We start from the raw sequence: 23,785 nt of genomic DNA on the forward strand, positions 1-23,785 counted from the left end.
TATTACACCTAATCTCTCACCTGCAGAAAAGTCATATCCATCTACGGGTGCATTTTATAAAGGAACAATACCTTTCATTTGAATAAAGATCCAAGATGTAGAAGATTGCTTTATTTGGCATTGGAGCACTTCGTCCTACTGAGGTTATGTAAGATATTTCCTTAGAATCGAGTTTCTCATGTAGCTTCAGGTGCAGTTCCATTCCAAAGAAATCTTAAGGATAAATGCCAAGATAATAATCAAGTCATTAATTCAACGAAAGGTTTGAATTCCTCTATCACTCCCTTGTTCTGAGGAATAAGGACACCACATCTGAGCCTAAAAAACTAAACTCTACAAAGCAAAGAGAGAAAAATGAAAAGAAAATAAAGGTCATAGAAAACCATGAGAAAGTCCCACACATAGACATAGGAATAAATAAACCAAAAATCGAAGTGCCCAAACAGGATCTAAGGCTCAGTTTGGAAGGAATACAAATAAAATTATGTAGAGTGCAAAACCTTGTATTTTGTATGTATTTGCACTGTACATATTTGTTTTTGTACTCTTTCCAAACTAAATTCCAAAACCAAATTTCCTTGTGACTACAATCAGCCTCTACTCCCAAGTACTTCGTCCTTAGACAACTCCAATGCTCACTAGATGAAAACCTGAGACATTTGCATCCAGAACCCGACATGTAGATGGCTAAAATAAATTAAAAAGCGCATGAGATAGAATCAGATTACATGGAATTGTAATTTGGTTGCTAGCTACTTAGAATTGAGCTCTGTTTTGGGGATCCTTATTTTTCCTGCACCCAACCCCATATTCTCATCGTGATCCAAAATTGCCCACAATAGCAGAAAATGAACCAAAACAGTGTTTCTGATTCTTTGCTTTCAAAACCAAATATTGCCTATGGGAAAACATTTTGCTACCAATATTTTGAACCAGAGGATACCACCAAACCAGCATAAAAGTCAAATTTCCCCAGAAATGAAGATGAATGGGAACCCTGTAAAGAATTACAACAACAAATTATAACCTCTTAGTTATGAAAATAGAATTTTGTTACTAAGCTAGCCCTAGAGGTTCAGCAACGAACCTGTATATATCTTTGGCCAAAAGTTATTTGAGGAACAGGTAATGTGGTAGGATGCCTATACAATTAATGGTGAAGCATAGAGAGGATTTGGTAACTTCCGAATATTCCACTGCTCATACAAGTAACCACTGAATATTCTATGTTTCTTCAACTTGTCTTGGGTGATGGTTCACCAAAGCCCAACCTGGATGAAAGCCATGAAAATGGATTATCAAAGCTAAACAGTTCTCCAATCGAGTTCAGTGTTCACTTTGCTAACATGACCTTCACCTTCTTATGTCAGTTTAAAATTCATCTATGATTAAATTCTACAGGCGTATGTATCCAAAACCTGAAAAAGATGAGGATGTTTTGAATATTGAGAATGTACTAGATAAACGAAATAGATACCTAATGAAGGTCTACTAGAGGTCCTTACCAGAAAAAAATGAGGTCTACTAGAGAAAGAGAACATTAAGAGGGTAAAGGCATACATTTGAGATTTCTTCTTTAGGCCCCAATTTTGTAGGTAAATTAATAAGGGATGAAAGCCTAAATCGTGCAAGAGTTCTTAGTGAAATTATAAGGTGGTAACACTAAATTGAAAACCCTGAGTATAAATCTAATATCACAAAATGAAGCATCTAAATCTGTAGAATTATAGAACTACCTATGTTTATAGAAATTGACAAGTTGACATTTTCCAAGTGTGAAATGCTGGCAACATATTTGCATAAGTCCTACAATATGAGACTTGAGACAACCAAAACTGCAAGAAGAATGAATCAGTTGATTCCTTTATACAGAAAACCAAGGATGGTAACCAAAGTTTGACATGCCTATGACCTTGTCAAACAGGACAATTCATAGGATTGATAATAGTTTGTGCATCCTATTCTCCATCCATGTACATAGAAAACACCATTAGTAACAATATCATGCAAATATATTCAACCAGATGGTAATCAGTAGTAAGCAGATAAAAGTAAATGACACACAATTACCTGATGAAGGACAATATAAGCTTTTTTGTTTGTAAAGAGTAGTTGTACAAGACTACAAATATCTCTTAGGTTTTGAACAAAAAATAAAGAAAGGAAGAGAGATGAGAAGTAAAAAAAAAAGAGATATGAAGAGGGAGAACTCGTGGAGAGGTATTAGAAAGAAGAGAGTGGTTGGGTGTTTTTTTATTTAAAACAGCTGCCCCACTCCTTAATTTATATACATAGTTTCCTAATTATAAAAGAACTTTAATGCTTACATGGCAATAAAAGATAAGATTAAAATAAAACTAATCCTAGATAAGATAGAATAAAACTAATCCTACTAGGAAAGCTGATCCTAATCAATTTAAATCTAAGTACATCTCTAGGTGTCACACGAATACACTTAATGTGGGGTCCACAGTTTCCTACACTCCACCTCAAGTTGGGTAGTAGATATTTGTCATTCCCAACTTACATAGATCTTCTTCTAACTTCTTTCTTGAAACAACCTTGGTGAGTAAGTCTACAAGCTGCATGTCGGAGGTGATGTAGGGAAGGCATACTTCTTGAGATGTAACCCTTTCTCTGATAAAATGCCAGTCCACTTCAATATTCTTAGTTCTGTCGTGCTATATTGGATTATGGGCTATATTGATGGCAGCCTGATTTTCATAGTACAACATTAGGGGTTTCTCATAAACAATACCCAATTCATACTACAACAGTATGGGCTATAATGATCTCAACCATAGGATCTCAGCCACACCATTTGCCATGGACCTATATTCAGCTTCAACACTTGAACAAAAAACAACACTTTGTTTCTTATTCTTCCAGGAGACCAGATTACCTCCTACAAAGGCACAATATCCAGAGGTAGATCTTGGGTCATCAACACACCTAGCCCAATCAGCATCTGTGTAGACTTCTATCTTCATGTGGTTATTTTTCTTAAACAAAATGCCTCTGCCTAGGGACCTCTTCAAATATGCTAATATCCTTTCAACCACAAGGAGGTGAGTAGTTCTGGGAGAGTGCATATACTAACTAACTACACTGACTACATAACTGATGTCAGGTCATGTGAAGCAAAGATAGAGAAGCTTTCCAACTAACCGTTGAAACATAGCTTTATCTTCAATAGGCTCTCCACCCTCTGCACTAATCCTGTGGTTCTGTTCAATAGGTGTGTCCGCAGGCTTAACTCCCAACTTTCCCGTTTCTTCTAGTAGATCAAGAACATACTTTTGTTGAGAGACAAAAATCCCATTCTTGGATCTAGCTACCTCAATGCCCAAGAAGTATCGTAGTTCCCCCAGATCTTTTACCTCAAACTCTTGATGAAAGAGTTGCTTAAGAGACTCAATCTCACTAGTATCACTCCCGGTTACTACAATATTGTCCACATACACGGCAAGCAAGGTTATGGAAGAACCCACTCTCTTAATAAACAAGGTGTGGTCTGACTAAGCTGCTTATATCTGAACCTATCAAGGGCTCGTCTGAATCTGTCAAACCATGCTTTGGGGGACTGTTTTAGTCCATATAGAGCTTTGTTCAACCGACAAACCTTTCCTGTCTCCGTAGCATAAAATCTTGGAGGCGATTGCATATAAACCTCTTCCTGCAAGTCTCCATTGAGAAAGGTGTTTTTAACATCCATTTGATATAATGGCCAAGAGTAACTAGCTGCAAGAGATAATAGTACTCTGATAGTGGTCATCTTTGCTACTGGTGCAAAAGTTTCTAAGTAATCAATACCATATGTCTGAGTAAATCCTTTTGCAACTAATCGGGCCTTATACCTTTCAACAGAACCATCAGCATTATGTTTCACAGTGAATACCCATCTACATCCAACCGGTTTCTTTCCTTTAGGTTGATCAACTATCTCCCAGGCATTGTTTCTAATGAGGGCATCCATTTCTACTTTTATCGCATTTTTCCATTCTGGTACTTCCAATGCTTCTTGTATTGTTCTGGGAATGGCAATATCAGCAATGGATGCAAGAAAAGACTTGTAGGAGGGAGACAAATGATCATAGGATAGGAACTGAGAAATGCAGTGAGTTGTGGTGCAACGGTGTTTGCCTTTACGAAATGCTATGGGGAGATCCAGGTCATTGAATGAAGGTGAAGGCTCCATGGTTGGATGTCTCTCATCTATAGTATCTGTGGTACCTGGATCTAGATCTGTATCTGTAGAAGGAATTGGAGCTACTGTGGTACTTAGATCTGAATCTGCAGAGGGGACTGGGACTGGCCTGCACTACTGATGTCCAAAATCGACCTGTCTCCGTCGCCTATGATAGACTCTCACATCCTTGCACCTTTGACATCCTTTCCCATTACATCCTTCTTCACTTAATGGGATTGGAAAAGGAACTTCCGATGAGCTACTCCCACTTCACTATTCTCCCCCTGAGGAGAAAAGCAGAGCCTTCAAGTTTCTAGCTGTCCTAGACCCAGTATATGAGGGTATAAGGTCACAAATTCTAGGGAGAGATGAATTATTGGAGCTTCACCATGTCTATTACCTGATGAGGAATGAAGAAGTCAAGAGAAGGGAGATGCAAGTTGACTCCCAGACACAGTCAACTGGACTATCTGGAGAACATTCAGCCCTAGTCTTCACTAAGGGAAATAGATAAAAAGACAAGAAGTCCCTCAAGTGTACCCATTGTGGTGGTGAGAAACACATAAAGGAGAAATGTTGGGTCTTGTATCTAAAGGGATGAGAGATCCATCCCATGGACGCCCAAAGATTGCTGAATAAGGGGTGAATTTCAAAAATTTTTCTCTCCCTTCAACTGGGAATCGCATTCCTATTTAGAAAATCATATTTTCAAAGAACATTCTTGAACCTTAAACTGAACCAGATCTGAACCAAAAGGAGTAGGGGAGGATTATACCTGATACGGAGAAATAATATCCCCCAACGAAGGTGTTCACGCCCAAGGAAGGATCCAAAGACTGCTCCCACTGAAGATGGCGCAGTGCAGGATGGAGCAGAATCAGCAGTGTTCTTCTCCAAGAACTTTGTCATTCGCAAGAAACAGCAAGATGGTACGTGAGCACAGCTTCCTTTCAATCCTTTCTCAAAGAACTGATGTGAAGATCGAATCTTGACTTCTCCTACAACTGGAGATCGAACTGGCAAACAGGGCGGCAAGAACAGGGAGGCAGCAAGAGAGTATTCGCAGGGTGCAGAATTCTCTCTTCTCGTGATTTCAGCACTGAAGAAAATCTGATGTGTGTCTTCTAAAGGTTGCCACCCCCTTCTTCTTTTGTTAACCTAAAAGATCAGCTCCTAATCTCATTAGGAGCTGCTTATCCAAATCATATTTGGATCAGCCTTCTCTTCAGGTGATAAGGATAAACCCTTATCTTATCTGCAGATCAGATTAGCTTTCTCCTAATCTCATTAGGAGGTTTCTAGATCTGAATCACATTCAGATCTGGACTCTCTGAGTTGATAGGGTCAAGACCCTATCCTATCTACTAATCCATCTCAGAATTCGCCCCATAATTAGCTAAATAAATAGCCCAGTTCGAAATGGGCTTTAGGCCCATTAAGCTTATATACTCACTTAACCTTCCTAACTGCTGCCTAGTTAGGCTTCCTTGTATGGCGTGGGACCCAAGCATTGATCTACACATCAGCCACATGGGTTCGGTCCAGCCTTTGTTACAAGGCCTGGCCGAATACACTGTTAAGGACAGTGCACCCCCTGAAACCCATCAGATGGGCTCTATGGGCCCAACACTTACCCTAAGTGGTCCCTGGGCCAAGCCACCTTGTAACACCTAGAGACTGTGGGCAGATGCAAGATTAGCCCATCAGGTATTATCCTCAATGGTCTTACACTTAACCTCTGAGCCCGTAATGATCATACACTGCCCGACAAGAGAGGACCTCTCCCTCGGCTGCAAGGAACAGTGTTGCACTCTCTACTTATATGGATCCCGGGAATTAAAACCTTCTTGCAAACATTTGAGAAACCATAATATATATACTTTTATATCTCATATAAAATATACTTTGCAAAACAAATCTCAACGGTTGAAATCGGCTGCCGACAGTCTTGGTTTCCATCAGTGAGAGTGCATCCCCGATCATTACCTTTGTCCGACAAAGGGGCTGATCCTATCACTATGATCACCCACTCAGATGAATTCTCGGACTATCCCAACATACCCAGGTTTTGACCCCCTCTAAGGATCTCACTGATTGGTACATCAAAGACAGCCAAATCTGACACCTAGTGCAGTATCATAATCGAGTCTAGGGGTCGGGTGTAACTTTCCAGTTTTGCCCATCAATCTCTAAGGTCCAGGGCAATACTAGAAATCTGGTCCAGTTCATAGATTCAATTAATCTTACACTGTATGTGCCTAGGGTCTCACCCTAGCAGCTGAGACAGGCCACCCCAACCGACTCGGTGGCACCACAGTGTCAGCCTTGTCAGGATAGATCTCCCCAGACCGATCCACTAGTTGTGAACATTCTAAACTAACACGAGTCTCATTAAGTGTCCAGTTTAAGGGTATTACACAGAAACATACCAAGGGAACATGAATCAAATATGCACTTTTATTCATTCACAATAAACTCATAAAGTACATCATTCTGATTGAAGCTAAGAGCATACAAAACTGTCTAACAGTATCCTCATTTGAAGCCAGCTGCTTTGAGAAAGGACAAAAGGCAACATAAGGGTCACACAGCAAGTGGGAATCTTGCCACCAACAACAGTAGTGACAACTCACAGAGTACTCCGACAGTGTCCTCTTCCTCCACAGGGCAGGCTGCCGACTCCTCTGGACCAAGTACTTTGGGCTTCACAGCTAGTGAGGTAGAGGTTCTCAGCCGGGCATTCACCCGTTTGAAGAACAATTCTTTAGCTTCCACCTCTCTTTCCAAATCAGGTACAGTCTCTGCATTTAGTGCAACTAGTTCCATTAATTCTACCTCTTGGGTGATTGATTCCGGAGCCACTGACCATAAGACATATATGTCCTCCTTATTCTCTTCATATCATTTGTTGTCTGGCCAGGATAAGATGAGAGTGGCTGATGGGTCTCTCTCCACCATCTCTGGAAAGGGGGTGGTTGACCTAAGCAAGGATCTCTCTCTTAAATCAGCCCTACATGTTCCTAGTCTTACCTCAAATCTTTTGTCTGTTTCAAAGCTTACAAAAAATTTGAACTGCAGTATAACTTTTTTCCTTCTCATTGTGTCTTCCAGGACAGATTGACGAGGAGAACGATTGGGAGTGGTCGTGAGTATGGGGGCCTCTACTATTTTGATGCAGACATTGGCTCAGCCCATCAAGCTTCTGCTACTACTAGTCCGAAAAGTGTGGAGTCAATAGCTAGGTTGCACCTGTGGCATGCTAGGTTAGGTCATGTGTCTTTCTCTTCTTTAGCAATGTTGTTTCTCGAATTGTTTAAGGGAATTCCAAGTCAAAGTTTAATTTGTGATATGTGTCAAATGTCAAAACAATGTAAAATAGTGTATCCAATTTCTAGTAATGAAATTCGAGCTCCTTTTGATTTGGTTCATTCTAATGTTTGGGGACCTTCACTCATTGTTTTCATTGATGGCTTCCGTTACTTTACCAGTTTTATTGACCATTATTCTCGGTGCACTTGGATTTATCTGTTAAAAGGACGTGATGAAGTACCATGGATAACTATGGTTTTTTGCAAGATGATTGAAACACAATTTGATAAGAAGAATAAGCAATTCCGGTCAAACAATGCGGCTGAATACTTTGAAAGATCTCTAAACTCATTCATGGAAGATGCAAGCATGTTACACCAATCATCCTGTGCTAACACCCCTCAGCAAAATGGGGTTGCTGAGCGCAAAAACAGGCACCTATTGGAGACAGCTAGAGCCCTACTATTCCAGCATAAAGTGCCCAAGCAATATTGGTCTCAAGCTATACTCACTGCATCATACCTGATAAATCGGATGCCATCTAAGGTATTGGGTATGAAGACTCCTTTCTCTATTTTGTGTCCCACTCTTCCAGAATTTCCTCTTCCCCCACGGGTTTTTGGCTGTACATGCTTCATACATGTGAAGGATCCAAAGAAAACCAAGCTGGATCCCAAGGCTACGAAGGGAGTATTTTTGGGGTACTCTCCTACACAAAAGGGGTACAAGTGTTATGATCCTGTCTCCAAGAAAAAGTATGTCACCAGAGATGTAGTCTTTTTTGAGATGAAAGCCCTAATGAAAGCAAGAACGTGGGAATTGGTGGACCTGCCAGAGGGGAAAGGCATTGTTGGGTGCAAGTGGGTATTCACAATAAAGCACTGGGAAGATGGGTCAATCGAGAGGTACAAGGCCAGACTTGTGGCAAAGGGATTTACACAAAAGGAAGGAATTGACTACACAGATACCTTTTCCCCAGTAGCAAAGCTCAACACAATCAGGGTTCTACTGTCACTAGCAGCAAATTTCTCTTGGGAACTCCATCAGCTGGATGTGAAGAATGCCTTCCTAAATGGTGATCTTCATGAAGAGGTATTCATGAAACCTCCACCAGGCTATGATGTTGGAAAGAAGGTGTGTAAACTAAGGAAAGCATTATATGGTTTGAAACAGTCTCCCCGAGCATGGTCGAGAGACTTTGTATGGCCATGAAGAAAGTGGGGTACACTTATAGCAGTGCAGATCATACATTGTTTACAAGGAGACAGAATGACAAACTTACGGCACTCATTGTTTATGTGGATGATATGGTGATTACCAAAAATGACGTGAAAGAGATGAAGAGGCTGAAGGAGTTCTAAGCTTCAGAATTTGAGATCAAAGACCTGGGAAATCTGAGATATTTTCTTGGGATTGAAATTGCTAGATCAAGAGAAGGAATCTACATATGTCAGCGGAAATATGTGCTAGATCTCCTAGAGGAAACAGGCATGATGGGGTGCAGGCCAGTAGACACTCCAATAGAACCGAACCATGGACTACAAGAATCAATGGGTGAGGAATACTGTGATAAAGAGAGGTACCAAAAATTGGTAGGAAAGCTGATATACTTATCCCTTACTCGGCCAAACATTGCCTATGCAGTGCATGTTGTCAGTCAATTCATGCACTCACCAAAGATCCCTCATATGAGAGCAGTGGAAAGAATTCTCAGGTACTTGAAGACTTGCCCAGGGAAAGGAATTCTATTCAGGAAAAACAGCAGACTTGAAATTGAAGCCTACACTGATGCAAATTGGGCTGGGTCTGTTGGAGACAGAAAATCAACCTCAGGTTACTATACATTCTTGGGAGGAAACCTGGTCACATGGCATAGTAAGAAGTAGAATGTTGTGGCTAGATCAAGTGCAGAAGCAGAATACCGAGCTATGGCACACGGGGTTGCTGAACTCTTATGGCTCAGAACTCTTCTTATTGAGCTTGGTATTAAGGCTGAGGGTCCTCTCAGGCTGTATTGTGATAATAAAGCTGCTATCAACATTGCCAACAATCCCGTGCAGCATGATAGGACAAAACATATTGAAATTGATCGACACTTTTTCAGAGAGAGAATTGTTTCAGGAGAACTCTGTGTGCCTTATACTCCCTCAGAGATGCAAATTGCAGATGTATTGACTAAAGGGCTGGCAGCAACAAAGTTCAGGGACATACTTGGCAAGCTAAACATGATTGATATCCATGCTTAGCTTGAGGGGGAGTGTCAGAATGTTAGAATGAAGTCTATTTGTATGAGTGTTCGGCTGATAAGAGTTCTTATTAGCCCATACTTAAGTTTAAGTTATCCTGTAACTGGAACTGTGTTAATGGGCCTAAGCCTATTTAATGTTTTAAGTTATCTGGGTGTTCCATCACTAGTCAGAGGCATTCCAGTAATTTCTTGTATCATTGTACTCATTCAAATATAAATAATAGCATGGTCAACTGGCTAGTACAGTTCGACATTCACAGCATATCAGTGGTGTTCTTCTCCTCTCCTCTACTTCGAATACAGCTCTCAAGCTCACATATGAAAATAAATTAATTCAAGATAATCAAATTATCAAGAAACTAAAATTAGAGGGTTGCACTGTGATTTTCTTGGATATCCTGCAAACCTGCAAAGAACAGTTAGATTGCAAAATCGCAGATCATAGAACTTGTTTCTACGAAAATTTCTTCTCTGTTGCGCGCTCCAGCAATCTCCAGATGGAATTAAAATAGGACAACCTAATTTTTTCTATTATTATATCACATCAAAAGCCTATACAATTTGTCTAAAAAAATTATTTACAGACCAGAATTGAATAGAATAGAAATTACAGGGTGTGCCAATCTTGGCACCATAAAGATTCGATCTCCATCACATGTGCAACCCAAAAATTCAAGAAAATTTTACAGAACAAATCTATAAATTTCAAAGAATAATAAAGATTTATTTTCCAGATCATCTGCCCATAATTTGGTTCAAGACTTGAACCTGGCTCTGATACCATTGAAGGGATGGGAGATCCATCATATGGATGGTCAAACCCTATAGGAAGGTTGGGCGAGATTTCAAAATTTTCTTTACTCCCACCTGGGAATCCTATTCCCAATTTAGAAAATCGCATTTTCAATGTTCGTTCTTGTAACCAAACCAGACCAAATCTGAAACCAAAATAAGGGAGGGATATACCTGATACAGAATCCACGCAAGAATGCTCCTCCCAACGTAGGTGTTCATGCCCAAAGAGGGTACAAAATTCTCCCTCCACTGAAGATGACACAACTTAGGGTGAGGCAGGATCAATGGGTAGTTCTTCACCAAGAACTAGTGATTCTTCAGCAAGAATCGAATAGGACAGTGAGCATTGCTTCTAGACTGTTCCTTCTGGGTGGGTACAGATATTTCTTGTTATTTGTTGATGACCACACCCGCTTTTCTTGGGTTTATCTCATGCGTTCACGAGATGAGGTACCTTCCCTGACCCAAAATTTTCACCAAATGATCCTAACCCAGTTTGATGCCAAGATCAAAGTTCTCCGATCTAATAATGTAAAGGAATACTTTGCTAAATCATTGACATCTTATCTTCATCATGGGGTTATCCACCAGAGTTCTTGCCCTCATACACCTCAGGAGAATGGAGTTGCCGAGAGGAAGAATAGGCACATTTTGGAAGTGGCTAGAAGCCTCATGTTTACTTCCAATGTCCCTATTCGCTTCTGGGGGGATGCTATCCTCACGGCGGTATACCTTATTAATCGGGTCCCTTCGAGGGTCCTTGATATGCGATCTCCTTTTTCGCTTCTACACCCACGTGAGGACTTGTTTTCTATTCCCCTTAAGACATTCGGTTGCACTTGCTTTGTTCAGCTTCTCGGACCCCATCCCTTCAAGTTCAAACCCAAAGCCTCCAAATGCATCTTCCTTGGTTATGCACAAACTCAAAAGGGTTATTGCTTTTATGATCCTGTCTCCAGGAGGAAGTTTGTCTCCATGGATGTCACTTTCTTTGAGGGGACACCCTATTATCCTCGAGTTGCCCCTCAGGGGGAGAGTAGTGAGAGTGGGGGTTTGAGTTCTTGTCTTCAGGGGGAGAGCAGTGAGAGTGGGGCAGTTCCTTTACCTATTCCATTGGGTGATGAGAACTGCAATGGTGAGGGTGGTCAGAGGGATCAGGAATTGAGGGAAAGCTGCAATGGTGAGGGTGGTCAGAGGGATCAGGAGTTGAGGGTTTATATCACAGGCGGTGCAGGCAGGTTGATTCTGATCATTAGCAGTCCAGACTAGCTCCAATCTCATCTGCAGCTCCAGGTCCAGATACTTCAGTCTCAGAGCCCACAAAGACTTCCCCTACAGATGAGATGGATGCTCTGTTGAAGAACAACACCTGGGAGGTAGTTGATTTGCCAAAAGGAAAGAAACCAGTTAGATGCAGATGGGTATTTACAGTGAAGCATAATGCAGATGGATCTATTGAGAGGTATAAAGCCCGGTTAGTTGCAAGAGGGTTTACACAGACTTATGGCATAGATTACTTGGAGACATTTGCACCGGTAACCAAGATGACTACTATTCGAGTTCTCTTGTCCCTTGCAGCAAGTCACACCTGGCCTTTATACCAAATGGACGTGAAAAATGCCTTTCTGAATGGAGATCTGCAGGAAGAAGTTTACATGCGTTTGCCTCCTGGATTCTATGATGCAGAAGGAGGCAAGAAGGTCTGCCGGCTCAACAAGGCTTTGTATGGTTTGAAACAGTCACCTAGGGCTTGGTTCGATAGATTCAGACTAGTACTTGTGAAGTTTGGATATGTACAGGCCTAGTCAGATCATACCCTGTTCATCAAGAGGGTGGAGTCCTCTTTGACACTATTGGCAGTATATGTTGATGATATTGTGGTCACAGGGAATGATAGCCATGAGATTGAGTCTCTTAAACAGCTTCTTCACCAAGAATTTGAGGTGAAAGACCTTGGTGTACTCCGGTATTTTTTGGGTATTGAGGTTGCTAGATCCAAATAGGGGATCTTTATATCTCAGAGGAAATATGTCCTAGACCTGTTGGCAGAAACTGGAAAGTTAGGTGTCAAGCCTGCAGATACACCAATTGAACAGAATCACAGGATTAGTGCCAAGAGTGGGGAGCTTCTTGAAGACAAAGTTATGTTCCAGCAACTGGTAGGAAAGCTCCTATATCTCTACCTCACTCGGCCAGATATTACTTATGTTGTTAGTGTTGTCAGCCAGTACATGCATTCTCCTAGAACCACACATCTTCTTGCGGCAGAAAGAATCTTAGCTTACTTGAAGAGATGCCCAGGTAGGGGTATACTTTTCAAGAACAACAATCACATGAAGGTGGAGGTTTATACTGATGCAGATTGGGCTGGGAGTGTTGATGACAGAAGGTCTACCTCGGGATATTGTGCCATTGTGGGAGGAAACCTTGTCTCCTGGAGAAGTAAGAAACAAAGTGTTGTCTCCCGGTCAAGTGCTGAAGCAGAATACAAGTCCATGGCCAATGGAATGGCTAAAATCCTATGGCTAAGATCTCTACTTGAGGAGTTGGGTATTGAGTATGAGAAGCCCCTGATGCTGTACTGTGATAATCAAGCCGCCATTAATATAGCGCATAATCCAGTACAGCATGACAGAACCAAACACATTGAAGTTGACCGCCATTTTGTGCGAGAGAGGGTCTCATCTCAAGAAGTATGCCTCCCTTACATCACATCCAGTATGCAACTAGCAGACATTCTTGCTAAAGCCGTATCAAGAAAGAAGCTAGAGGCAGATCTATCCAAGTTGGGAATGATGAACATATACTCCCAACTTGAGGGGGAGTGTAGAGAACAGTGATGTGGGCCCCACAGCTGTGGTCCCACTCTGTCCGTAGGGTAGAATGTATCTAGTCACAGTTGTGGTTATTTTGCTGTTCTGTTATTTCTAGTTTCAGTTTTATATTGTTTGTTATTTGTTAGCAGTTATGATGTAAACACCAAGGGCAGATATGTCCTTTCATGTAACTAGCATAACCTATATATATTAATTTAAAGTGGCGGCGGCAGAATATTGACATTCTGTTCTTCTCCTCAAAATCTGTGTTCTATTGCTCTTTCATCACTCTTTCTTCTACATCTTCTTCACTTTCCCTTCTCATCGAACCTAAAATCTCTTAGTGATCAAGACTGAAGCAGTCTTGAAAACCTACACCCATTAGGAGTTTCCTAGTTCAAATCTTTTATTTGGATCTAGACTCTTTAAGTGATAAGGATAATCCCTTATCTTATCTGCAGATAAAGATCAACCTTCCTAATCAAATTAGGAGTTCCTTTGATCCAAATCTTTATTTGGATCTGGACTCTTTAAGTGGATAAGGATAATCCCTTATCTTATCTGCTAATCCAAATCCCAGATCCGCCCCTATTTAATTAATCTAATTAACCTAGTTTGAAATGGGCTTTTAGGCCCATTAAGCTTTCATGCCCACTTCCTCTTCGATGTTGGCTAGCTTGGCTCTCTTTGTATAGCGCGGGACCCTATCATTGATCTACACAGCAGCCACATGGGTTCAGCCTAGCCTCTGTTACAAGGCCTGGCCGAATTCACTGCTGAATGCAGTGAACCCTTGAGTCCATCACTATGGGCTCTTAATGGGCCCAACATTAACACTAAATGGTCCTTGGGTCCAGCCATCTTATGAAGGCCCAAGGACTGTGGGTAGATGTAAGATTAGCCCTTTAGGTATAATCCTCAATGGTCTTACACTTAACCTCTCAGCCCATAATGATCAAACACTGCCCGACAAGAGATGACCTCTCCCTCGGCTGCAAGGTACAGTGTTGCACTCTCTACTCACATGGATCTTGGGGATTAAAACTTTTTGCAAACATTTTGAAACCATAATATATATATGCATATCTCTATATAAACATATTTTGCAAAACAAGTTTCAACGGTTAAAATCAACTGCCGGCAGTTTAGGTTTCCATCAGAGAGAGTGCATCTCCGATCATTCACTTTGTCCAACAAAGGGGCTGATCCTGTCACTATGCTCACCCACTCAGATGAATTCTCGGACTGTCCCAACATACCCAGGTTTTGACCCCCTCTAAGGATCTCACTGATTGGCATATCAAAGACAACCCAATCCAACACCTAGTACAGTATCATAATCGAGTCTAGGGGTCAGGTGTAACATTCCAGTTTTGTTCATCTATCTCCAAGGTCCAGGGCAATACTGGAATTTTGGTCCGGTTCAGGGTTTCAAGAAAACCCACACTGTATGTACCTCAGGTCTCACCCTGGCAGATGAGACAAGCCACCCCAACCAACTTGGCAATACACCAGTGTTAGCCTTGGCAGGATAAATCTCCCTAGATCTATCCAACGGCTGTGAAGATTCTAAACTAACACGAGTCTCATGTGTCCAGTTTAAGGGTATTACACAGAAACACACCATAATAACATGAATCAAATATGTATTTTATTCATTTACAATAAATGTCATAATGTACTTCATGCTAATTGGAGCTAAGGGCATACACTGTCTAACATGAGTCACAGTATGAATGGGGGGCTGATTCTCCTGAGTAGCCATGTTTGCCATAGTGTGTTTTCTTGTACCTTGCTGTCCTAACTTTTTATTCATATCTGAACCTTGCTTCTTATTCAGATCTTGAGCCCATTTTGGCTTCCCGTGAAGATCCCAGCATGTGTCTCAGGTGTGTCGGGGTTTCTGGCAATGAGTACACCACAATTTGTCCTTGTCATCCATCTTTTTCTGAAGATCCCCCTTCTTAGAAGTATTTCCCCCACCGGTAGTAACACTCCCTTTCGCTGCCAACACAACTGCATCTCCTCCAGAACTGTTCATCAAATTCCTTGTGCTTTCTTCTGATTGTACAAGAACATAAACTTCCTGAACTGATGGAAGATCCTTGCTACCTAGGATCCGGACTCTGATAGATTCATATCTAGGGTTCAAACCATGTAAGAAAGTAAACACTCTCTGTTGGGAGACGAGTTTTTTGTACAGTTTTGCATCTTCATCACACTTCCAGTTCACACTCTGATAATGATCTAACTCCTTCCAGACAGAGGTCAAGTCTGAGTAGTACACAGATAGACACCTCTCCCCCTGTTAACAAGTAGACGATTCTGCCTGTAACTGGTAGATTTTTGCATAGTGTTACAGTTCCGAATATGTTGATTTTGCTTGTTCCCAGATCTCATTTGTCGTTTCAGCCCACATGAAATTCCTTCTTATTTGAGGTTGCATAGAAACCAAAAGCCAAGACATGACCATGCTGTTTTCCTGGATCCATCTGTCATATTCAACACTCCCAGAATGTGGTTCTTTGATTCTCCTATTAATATAACCTATCTTTCCCCTTGCGGTGATGCACAGCTTAATCCCTCTTGACCACTCTAAATAATTTAAACCATCAAGAGGAATAACAACCATGGGAAAGGATAGGTCCACGCCCCCACTCATTCCATTCAGCATTGAGGAAACACCGGATGTAGCAGAATCTTCACCACTCATGATTTCAGATTCAAAAACAACTCTTAAATGGGGTACACAGCCTTAAAGAAATTCAACACTGAGGGAGAATGAAAAAAAAATTCTTCAGAAACACACCTCCTTTTGTAAAAATACAGGTGTTGTTACAGCACTAACAGGTCATCCCTTGACTTACAAGCTCAACACAAGTGTTACCACAGTGCATACAGGTCATCTCTTGACCTACTCATCAACAGGACTGTTGTTACAACAAGTACTGGTCACTTTCTGACCTTCAGTTCACCATAAAAGCTGTTGTTGCAGCACACAAGAGGTATCGGTCACTTTCTGACCCTCAGTTCACCATAAAAGCTGTTGTTGCAGCACACAAAAAGGTCCTCACGACCTACAGTTTCACAGGGATCAGTCAACCCCACAAAAAAGGAAAGAAAGAGGTGCTGATCACCTCACATCCAATCGGCAGAATCGACAGACCTAGTACAGGTTCTGCCCTGGCACACGACTAGAAAAAAAGGTAAGAGAGAGAGAGAAAAGTTACTTCAGTGTGTGAGATCTTCAATCAGCCGAACAGCAGATGAGGGTGGCAGATCTGGAAATCTGGTGCGAAGAAGAAAAAAACTGTTCACTCGACTTCTCCTTTCAGATCTGATAGTCCCGCTCTGATACCATGTTATGCAGGAGAGAAGAATGGAAGAAGAGAGAAAAGAGAGAGAGAAGAAGAGAGAAGAGAGAACTGAGAGCAAAAGATACTGCTGGCGGCGCAGCTTTTTTAATATATATACTAGGGCGACAGCAACTAAAATAAAAAAGAGTAAAAGTACAATAGTACCCCTGCGGTACTATACATAGGAAAAATAACAGCTGTTAACAGTGACCTCCATGCGGGTCACATCTCTCTCCTACATGTTTCGTCGGGTCTACAGCTTGCGGATCTCTTCACCAAAGCCATGACCAAAGCCCGACACAATTTCCTTGTTAACAAACAGATGCTTCTACCCCAGCATCATTTTGAGAGGGAGTGTAGAAGAACTACTGAAGGGTAGTTTTGTAATTCTACTTTATATTTTCTTTCTTGTACTATAATAGGTGTGTACTTTAGTGTACTGAAAATGAAATTTCCAAAGAGCATAGTTGCTCCTATCAAACTTGACAGGAAATAAGTAAAGACAGATCTAGTCGAACAGCAAAGAAGTAATAAAGCTATAAGAATGAAAGAAACTGATAAATAGAAGCCTCTTATAGTCACCAGAAATCATCCAAGTTTCAGTAGAAGACAAAAACTTGAAACACAGTCCAGAAAAGGAAAGTCTGGGTGCAGCCACCCAGAAGAGATGTATAGATCTCTCTCAAATCTTCTCAGATCTCGATGAGATTTTCAGAATATGATGAGATGGCCTAGGCGACACTTCCTTTCAAATCTCACTGCAAACTGAAGTCATATGAGAGAGATCTAATAAAATCTCTCTCCTTGGATGCGCAAAACAGAGAAAACTGATTTCTGGATAGATTAAAACAATCCACATTGAATCGACAGTAACAACAGATGTCACACTGATCAAAGAGAGGAGAAAAGGATCAAATAGTAGCCTACTCTGGTACCATGTCAGCTCGAGAAAGAGAGAGAGAGCAGAGAGAAAGACAAAAGTCCAGATCTGTTAGGGTTGATCAATCTGATTGAACCAACCCAGAAAAGATGTTTATATATTGAATTTATGTGAATGGACAAGATTGTCCTTACAAAGAAAAAAAAAGAATCTATACACTAAAGTACACACCTATTATAGTACAAGAAAGAAAAAATAAAGTAGAATTACAAAACTACCCTTCAGTAGTTCTTCTACAAAACTACCCTTCAGTAGTTCTTCTACAGTTGTAACCCCCTCCACAATTGCACTAAAACTCCTTTCTTTATTCTGAAATATCCTTTGATTCCTTTCCTCCCAAACTGTCCAGCATATAGCAGCTCTAGTGCATCTCAATAGAATTCTGCCCCTTCTCTTCATCCCACTAATACCAAGGAACTAAACAAACTTAGTAAGTCTAGAGGAGAAGTCCACCTGCAACCAAACAAAGAGGCAAACCAGATCCAAATAGAGATAGCACAAAAGGACAAGAGATTAACAAGTGATAGCAGTTATCACCATTGGCTTTACAAAGAATACACTAGTTAGGGGACAGGCACCAAGAAAGTCCTTTTCTTTGAAGTATGTCACAGGTATTGATCTTCCCCAAAGTGGCTTCCCAACAGAAAACCCCTACTCTCGGAGGGATTGGCCTTCCCCACACTTCTTTGGCCGAAAAATTTGATCCCAGTTTTGCCGAAGGTTGAGACAAGGCTCTCCTAAAAGAGGCACAGGAAAAAGAGCCAGAAGGGGCAGGGGTCCATATTCTACTATTTGACTTAGAAGAGTCCAAAAAGATTCCTTGTAACATTTTGATCAATTCCAACAAAGAGATCAATTCAGAATCTCTTATCCCTTGTCTAAAACCCAAATCCCAATCAAACCCAGAGGTTGCATCAGAAGGGATCAAGAGAGAAGAGATTGTGTCATTCTTACGATTGGAAATAGAGAACAACATGGGAAACTGGACTCTTAGTGGTGTCTCCCCCACCCAAATATGTTCCCAGAATTTAACAACGTCTCCAGAACAAAGGTTATACCTAAAAAAGGGACAAAATAGAGGAATTAAGGCGTGAATAGTCTTCCAGGGAGAAGCATTTGTAGCCCGATTCAGCACTCCAGCATCCCTACCATCAGTTGAGAACCCATGAATACTGATAATTACTTTAGCCCACAACTTATCCTTCTCTATAGGTAGCCTCCACAACCACTTCCCTAAAAGATCTTGATTTCTCGTTTGGACATTCCCTAACCCTAAACCCCCATCCTTTCTGTTTCTGCAAACTATCTCCCAATTAACTCTATGGTCCTCCTCCCCTGCTCCCACAAAAAATCTCTCATCAATTTTTCTAATCTTCTACCCACTCCCACTGGAATCTTAAACACAGAGAGATAATACACCGGTAAGTTTGCCAGTGTAGACCTAATCAATGTGATTCTCCCTCCTAAGGAAAGATAGCTTTTCTTCCAGGTGGCCAACCTTTTGGTAAATCTGTCCATCACAGGATTCCAAAAATTGATGTTTCTAGAATTATCACCCAAGGGGAGTCCCAAATACTTCATTGGCCACTGGGAAACCTCACAGCCCAACATAGAAGCACATTCTTGTATCTCTCTCTCATCCATGTTGACCCCCACCACACAACTCTTGCTGAAGTTTATTTTGAGATTTGACACCCTCTCAAATAGATTTACTACCAACTTCAGATTCCTAATCCTGCTTATGTCATCCCCTTCACAAAACAAAATGGTATTATCAGCAAACTGGTGGTGTGTCACTGAGACTCTATCCTTCCCAACTCTTAAACCCCTCACCAATCCTCTAACATCAGCTCTGTCAATTAGCTTCCCAAGTACCTCCGCAATCATAGTAAACAGGAAAGGGGAGAGAGGGTCACCTTGTCTAATACCTCTGATGGCAGGGAAATGATTCATTACTATTCCATTCACCAGGACTGAATAATGACACGACTCAAGGCAACCCTTAATCCATTTACAGTGATTTGTGGATCTGAGCCTATCATGATTCAGATTGGGCTGGATGCCTGTTTACGCACCGGTCAACCACAGGCTACTTTACTACACTTGGAAGCTCTCCATTATCATGGAAAACCAAAAAATAATCAACGGTTTCCCATTCTTCAGCAAAAGCTGAATACCAGGCCATGGCAACTGCTACAACTCATCATATGGCTCCGAGGACTCTTCAGTGACTTAGACCTTGTTCACTTGCAACCTATGGAGCTCTACTGTGACAACAAAGCGGCACTCCACATAGCTGCTAATCCCATATTTCATGAGCGCATTAAACATATCAAGATTTATTGTCACTTCATCCAAGACCATCTTCAGTCGGGACTTATCATTGCCTCTCATCTCCCGACCAGACTTCAGCCTACAGACATCAGAAATCTTCACCAAAGCACTTGAGCATGATCAATTCACATCCCTATTCTCCAAGTTGGGCATTATTCAAAACAATGCTCCAACTTGAGGGGGCATATTACAGCACGTGGAGATTAGCTTAGTTGTAGTTAGTTACCCAGGTTCTTGATCTTGATTCTTGAATCCATTACACCCAAATGCACCGACCTCAGAAGCTTTGAGAGTATTCCCTTGTATCTATAAATACTGCAGTGAAATAAATGATTTAGTGTGTGATTCACACATTTTTAGATAAACAACTAGATGACCTCTTGTGCCATCCAACAGAACTCTGTACAGCAAGAGCTTCCTTTAGCCTTTCCAAAACCTTTGGTTCCGACTCTTGCATAGTTGTCAAGGCGACGCCTAGACTAGGCGGTTTTCCATGGTCGCCTCGCCCATACACCCCAGATTTTGTATACTAGGCACCCGCCCAGAGACTTAAATGGGCGCCTACATACATCTAAGAATCTTTTTTTAATTTATTATTTTGATATTTTATTAGATGTTTTATTCTTTTAAAATAAAACCGGTTACATGCTATCATTTTATTATTAAGACAACAATACAAAGCCTTTTTCTTTTATTTGTGCATAACATAAGGGTTTTTTCAGTTCGATTGGAGAGGGAGGAGAACCAAAGACTTCATGCCCCAGCCCAACTCCATTGCACCTCAACTTCAGCAGGTAAGTTCTTCTGCTTCATCCAGCCCAGCTTCAGTCATTTTTTGCTTTTTTTTCGAAAAAACAGGGGCTCTGCCCCTATACTCCTCCCTTCCTCCACAGCTTCACTCATTCTTCTTTCGCCCCTGATTGTTCTCAGTCGCTAGTCCTAGTCTCAGTCCCTTTTTTGTTTATTGAAAAAACAGGGGCTCTGCCCCTATACTCCTCTCCGCCTCTGACAGTTCTCAGTCGATAGTCTCTGTCCCTTTTTTTTTGAAAAAACAGGGGCCTATACTCCTCCCTGCCCCCTAATCCCCTATACTTCTTATCCCTCTTCTTCTTCCACCCCTATACTCCTCTCCTCCCTTCATATTTCCTGCACTTATTTTTTTTCTTCAGTTAATAGTTAGTGTACATGCTTGCTAGTTAGTGTATAGTTAGTGTACATGCTTGATAGTTATATGAAATTTATACTCATTTGAACGATTTATAGAGTTAATAGTTAGTGTACATGCTTGCTAGTTAGCACACAAAACCAATAAAATAGCTTAGAAAATCATAGATAAAGTAAAAACTCAAGAAAATTTAACATTTTAAAATTCCACGCCTAGGCGCCTGGGTGCCCTGTTGTGACGGTTCAGCCACCATCAGCGCCATCAGCACGCCATCAGCACGCCATCTAAGCGTCTTGGGTTGGGTCCTTGTACTCTTTTTGTAAGGGGGGGTATGCCAATGGCAATTATGTAAATAGTAGTATGAATGTACAGTATTTTGATGTATCCTTTTATCACTCCCCCAAAAGCTTAACGTACTCTTTGAGGGGAGGTAGGTAGTCGAGTGAGCTCATAAGCGTGTAAAGGCTAAGCACGAGATCCCCTCGACACTGTACTGTGTGCTTGTGCTTACCACTGATTAATGCAATACAAGTTGCCTTTTGTCTAATTTGTGTGCACTCTTGTTTCCTTTTGTGTGTTGTTGCTTGCATTTGTAGGCTTTCTCGACCCCAATCGAGCGCCGCACGGGGCCCCGTCGATCAGCCCCGTGACAGTTGGTATCAGAGCCAGGTTGACACTAGTGGTTGTCAAGTGCAACGAGTCCCTTTCGTGCCCCGCAACAACATCAGCCAGATGAAGAATCGTGACACGCGAGAGGAGATCCAGGTAGGGATCTCACGGGTGTATGATGAGGACGAGCCTAGAGGTAGCTCTCCCAAGGACAAAGGCGTCAGCTCAAAGCATTGCAAGCGTGACAAGTCAGTTGACAAGCTTGCGACCATGGACAAACGCATCATGCGTTGTGAAGCAGTGGTTGGCGAAACTCGTGACCGTGTGGACGAGCTTCAAATCAACCTTGAGACCGTAGCATCGGTCGTGGAAAGATTGGAGGACCAGTCCGGTGGCAGCTCCAACAGGCCAGATAACCCACTAGAAGACCTGGTGAAGTGCCTGCAGATCCAGCTTGAAGACTTGAAGGGCGAAGTAACCCTTCTGAAGAGGCTGATGGCCAGTACAGCCAGTGCACCTGCTGCTCCAGCCCCTCCAAAGATCAAAGTCCGCGAGCCTACCTCATATGTAGGGACCCGCGATGCCCGGGAGCTTGACAATTTCCTGTGGCAAATGGAACAATATTTCACCGCCGCCAAACTCGTCGAGGAGGCGGCCAAGGTGCGTACTGTTGTTATGTATCTTACTGATGTTGCTATGTTATGGTGGCGCAGGAGATGTGCCGATGCGGAGCGAGGATTATGCTCCATTAATACTTGGTCCGTGTTCAAGAGCGAGATAAAGCGCCAGTTCTATCTAGAGAACGTGGAGTACCAAGCCCGTCGGAAGCTCAAGAACCTAAAACACACGGGCTCATTGCATGAGTACGTGAAGGAGTTCTCCGCACTATCACTCGAGATCACGGACATGTCAGACAAAGACCTTCTCTTCAACTTTATGGACGGCCTACAACAATGGGCCGAGCTCAAACTCCAGAGACGAGGTGTGAAGGACCTCGCCACAGCCATGGCCGTTGCTGAACAACTGGTAGACAACAGGCGACCAAGCAAAGACGGCCCCAAACCCAACTCATATCAGGGCGTAGGCAAGATAGGAGGCGACAGGAGACCTTACTACGCGCCCAAGGGAGACTCTGGGCCAAGTAAACCCAACACTTTTAAGTTCTACAGGAGACCCGAAGGAGACACTGGATACAGAGGTGGCTAGTTTGTGAAGAGGACACCTCCGGCACCATGCTTCATCTGTGAGGGAAAGCATTGAACTAAGGATTGTCCTAGTCGGGGGAAGCTCAATGCCTTGCTTGCAAAGCTTAGTGATGATGAGCATAGCGAGGAGGAGAAGGAACCAGGGGAGACAAGAATGGGGGCTCTACGAAGACTCAATGCAATGAAGAAGAAGGCGAACCCGCAAGGAGCATCGAAGTTCAAGCCGAAGGGACTGATGTATGTAGACATCCGCTTGAATGGTAAACCCACAAGAGCCATGGTGGATACTGGCGCTACTCACAACTTTATCTCTATGGAAGAGGCATCCCGAGTAGAACTTGCACCTACCAAGGAAGTCGGATGGTTGAAGGCTGTGAACTCTAATGCCAAACCCATACAAGGTGTAGCTCATGGGGTGGTCTTGCAACTTGGTGACTGGGAAGGGATGATAGACCTCTCAGTCGTGCCCATGGATGATTTTCAGGTTGTTCTTGGCATGGACTTCTTAACTCAAGTAAAGGCGGTGCCCATGCCCTTCCTCAACAAAGTGTGCATTTTTGAAGATCAGGCTCCTTGCATGGTTCCAGTTGTGCCAGATACCACGTCCACCCCCAAGATGCTCTCAGCATTGCAACTCAAGGATGGAGTGCGGAAAGGAGAGACCACTTACCTAGCCACATTGGTGGACTCCGACCTGCCTGATCCACTAACCGAGCATATCCCACCAATGATTACAATGGCACTAGAAGAATTCCAGGACGTCATGCCTCCCACATTGCCGAAGAAGCTTCCCCCAAGGAGAGAAGTTGACCACAAGAT

General features: G+C 42.2%; 1 protein-coding gene across 13 annotated transcripts in view; it reads right to left on the minus strand.

The window, feature by feature from the left end:
• Positions 1-225: 225 nt before the first annotated feature.
• LOC104606287 (putative disease resistance protein RGA3) overlaps positions 226-23,785 on the minus strand; it is a 32,621-nt gene continuing 9,061 nt past the window's right edge. For 3 of the 13 annotated variants that reach the window (XM_010271400.2, XM_088898645.1, XM_088898646.1), the window contains 2 exons: positions 1,088-1,418; positions 226-997 (listed from right to left, as the gene is read on the minus strand). The gene's annotated coding sequence lies outside the window, so the exon portion shown is untranslated. Of the gene's footprint in view, positions 998-1,087; positions 1,836-23,785 lie in introns of all 13 variants that reach the window. The other 10 variants (XM_088898653.1, XM_088898652.1, XM_010271399.3 and 7 more) reach the window with 7 other exon arrangements.

Source organism: Nelumbo nucifera, chromosome 2 (genome assembly GCF_055504915.1).
Source record: "Nelumbo nucifera cultivar China Antique chromosome 2, China Antique-T2T, whole genome shotgun sequence".
Lineage (NCBI taxonomy): Eukaryota > Viridiplantae > Streptophyta > Magnoliopsida > Proteales > Nelumbonaceae > Nelumbo > Nelumbo nucifera.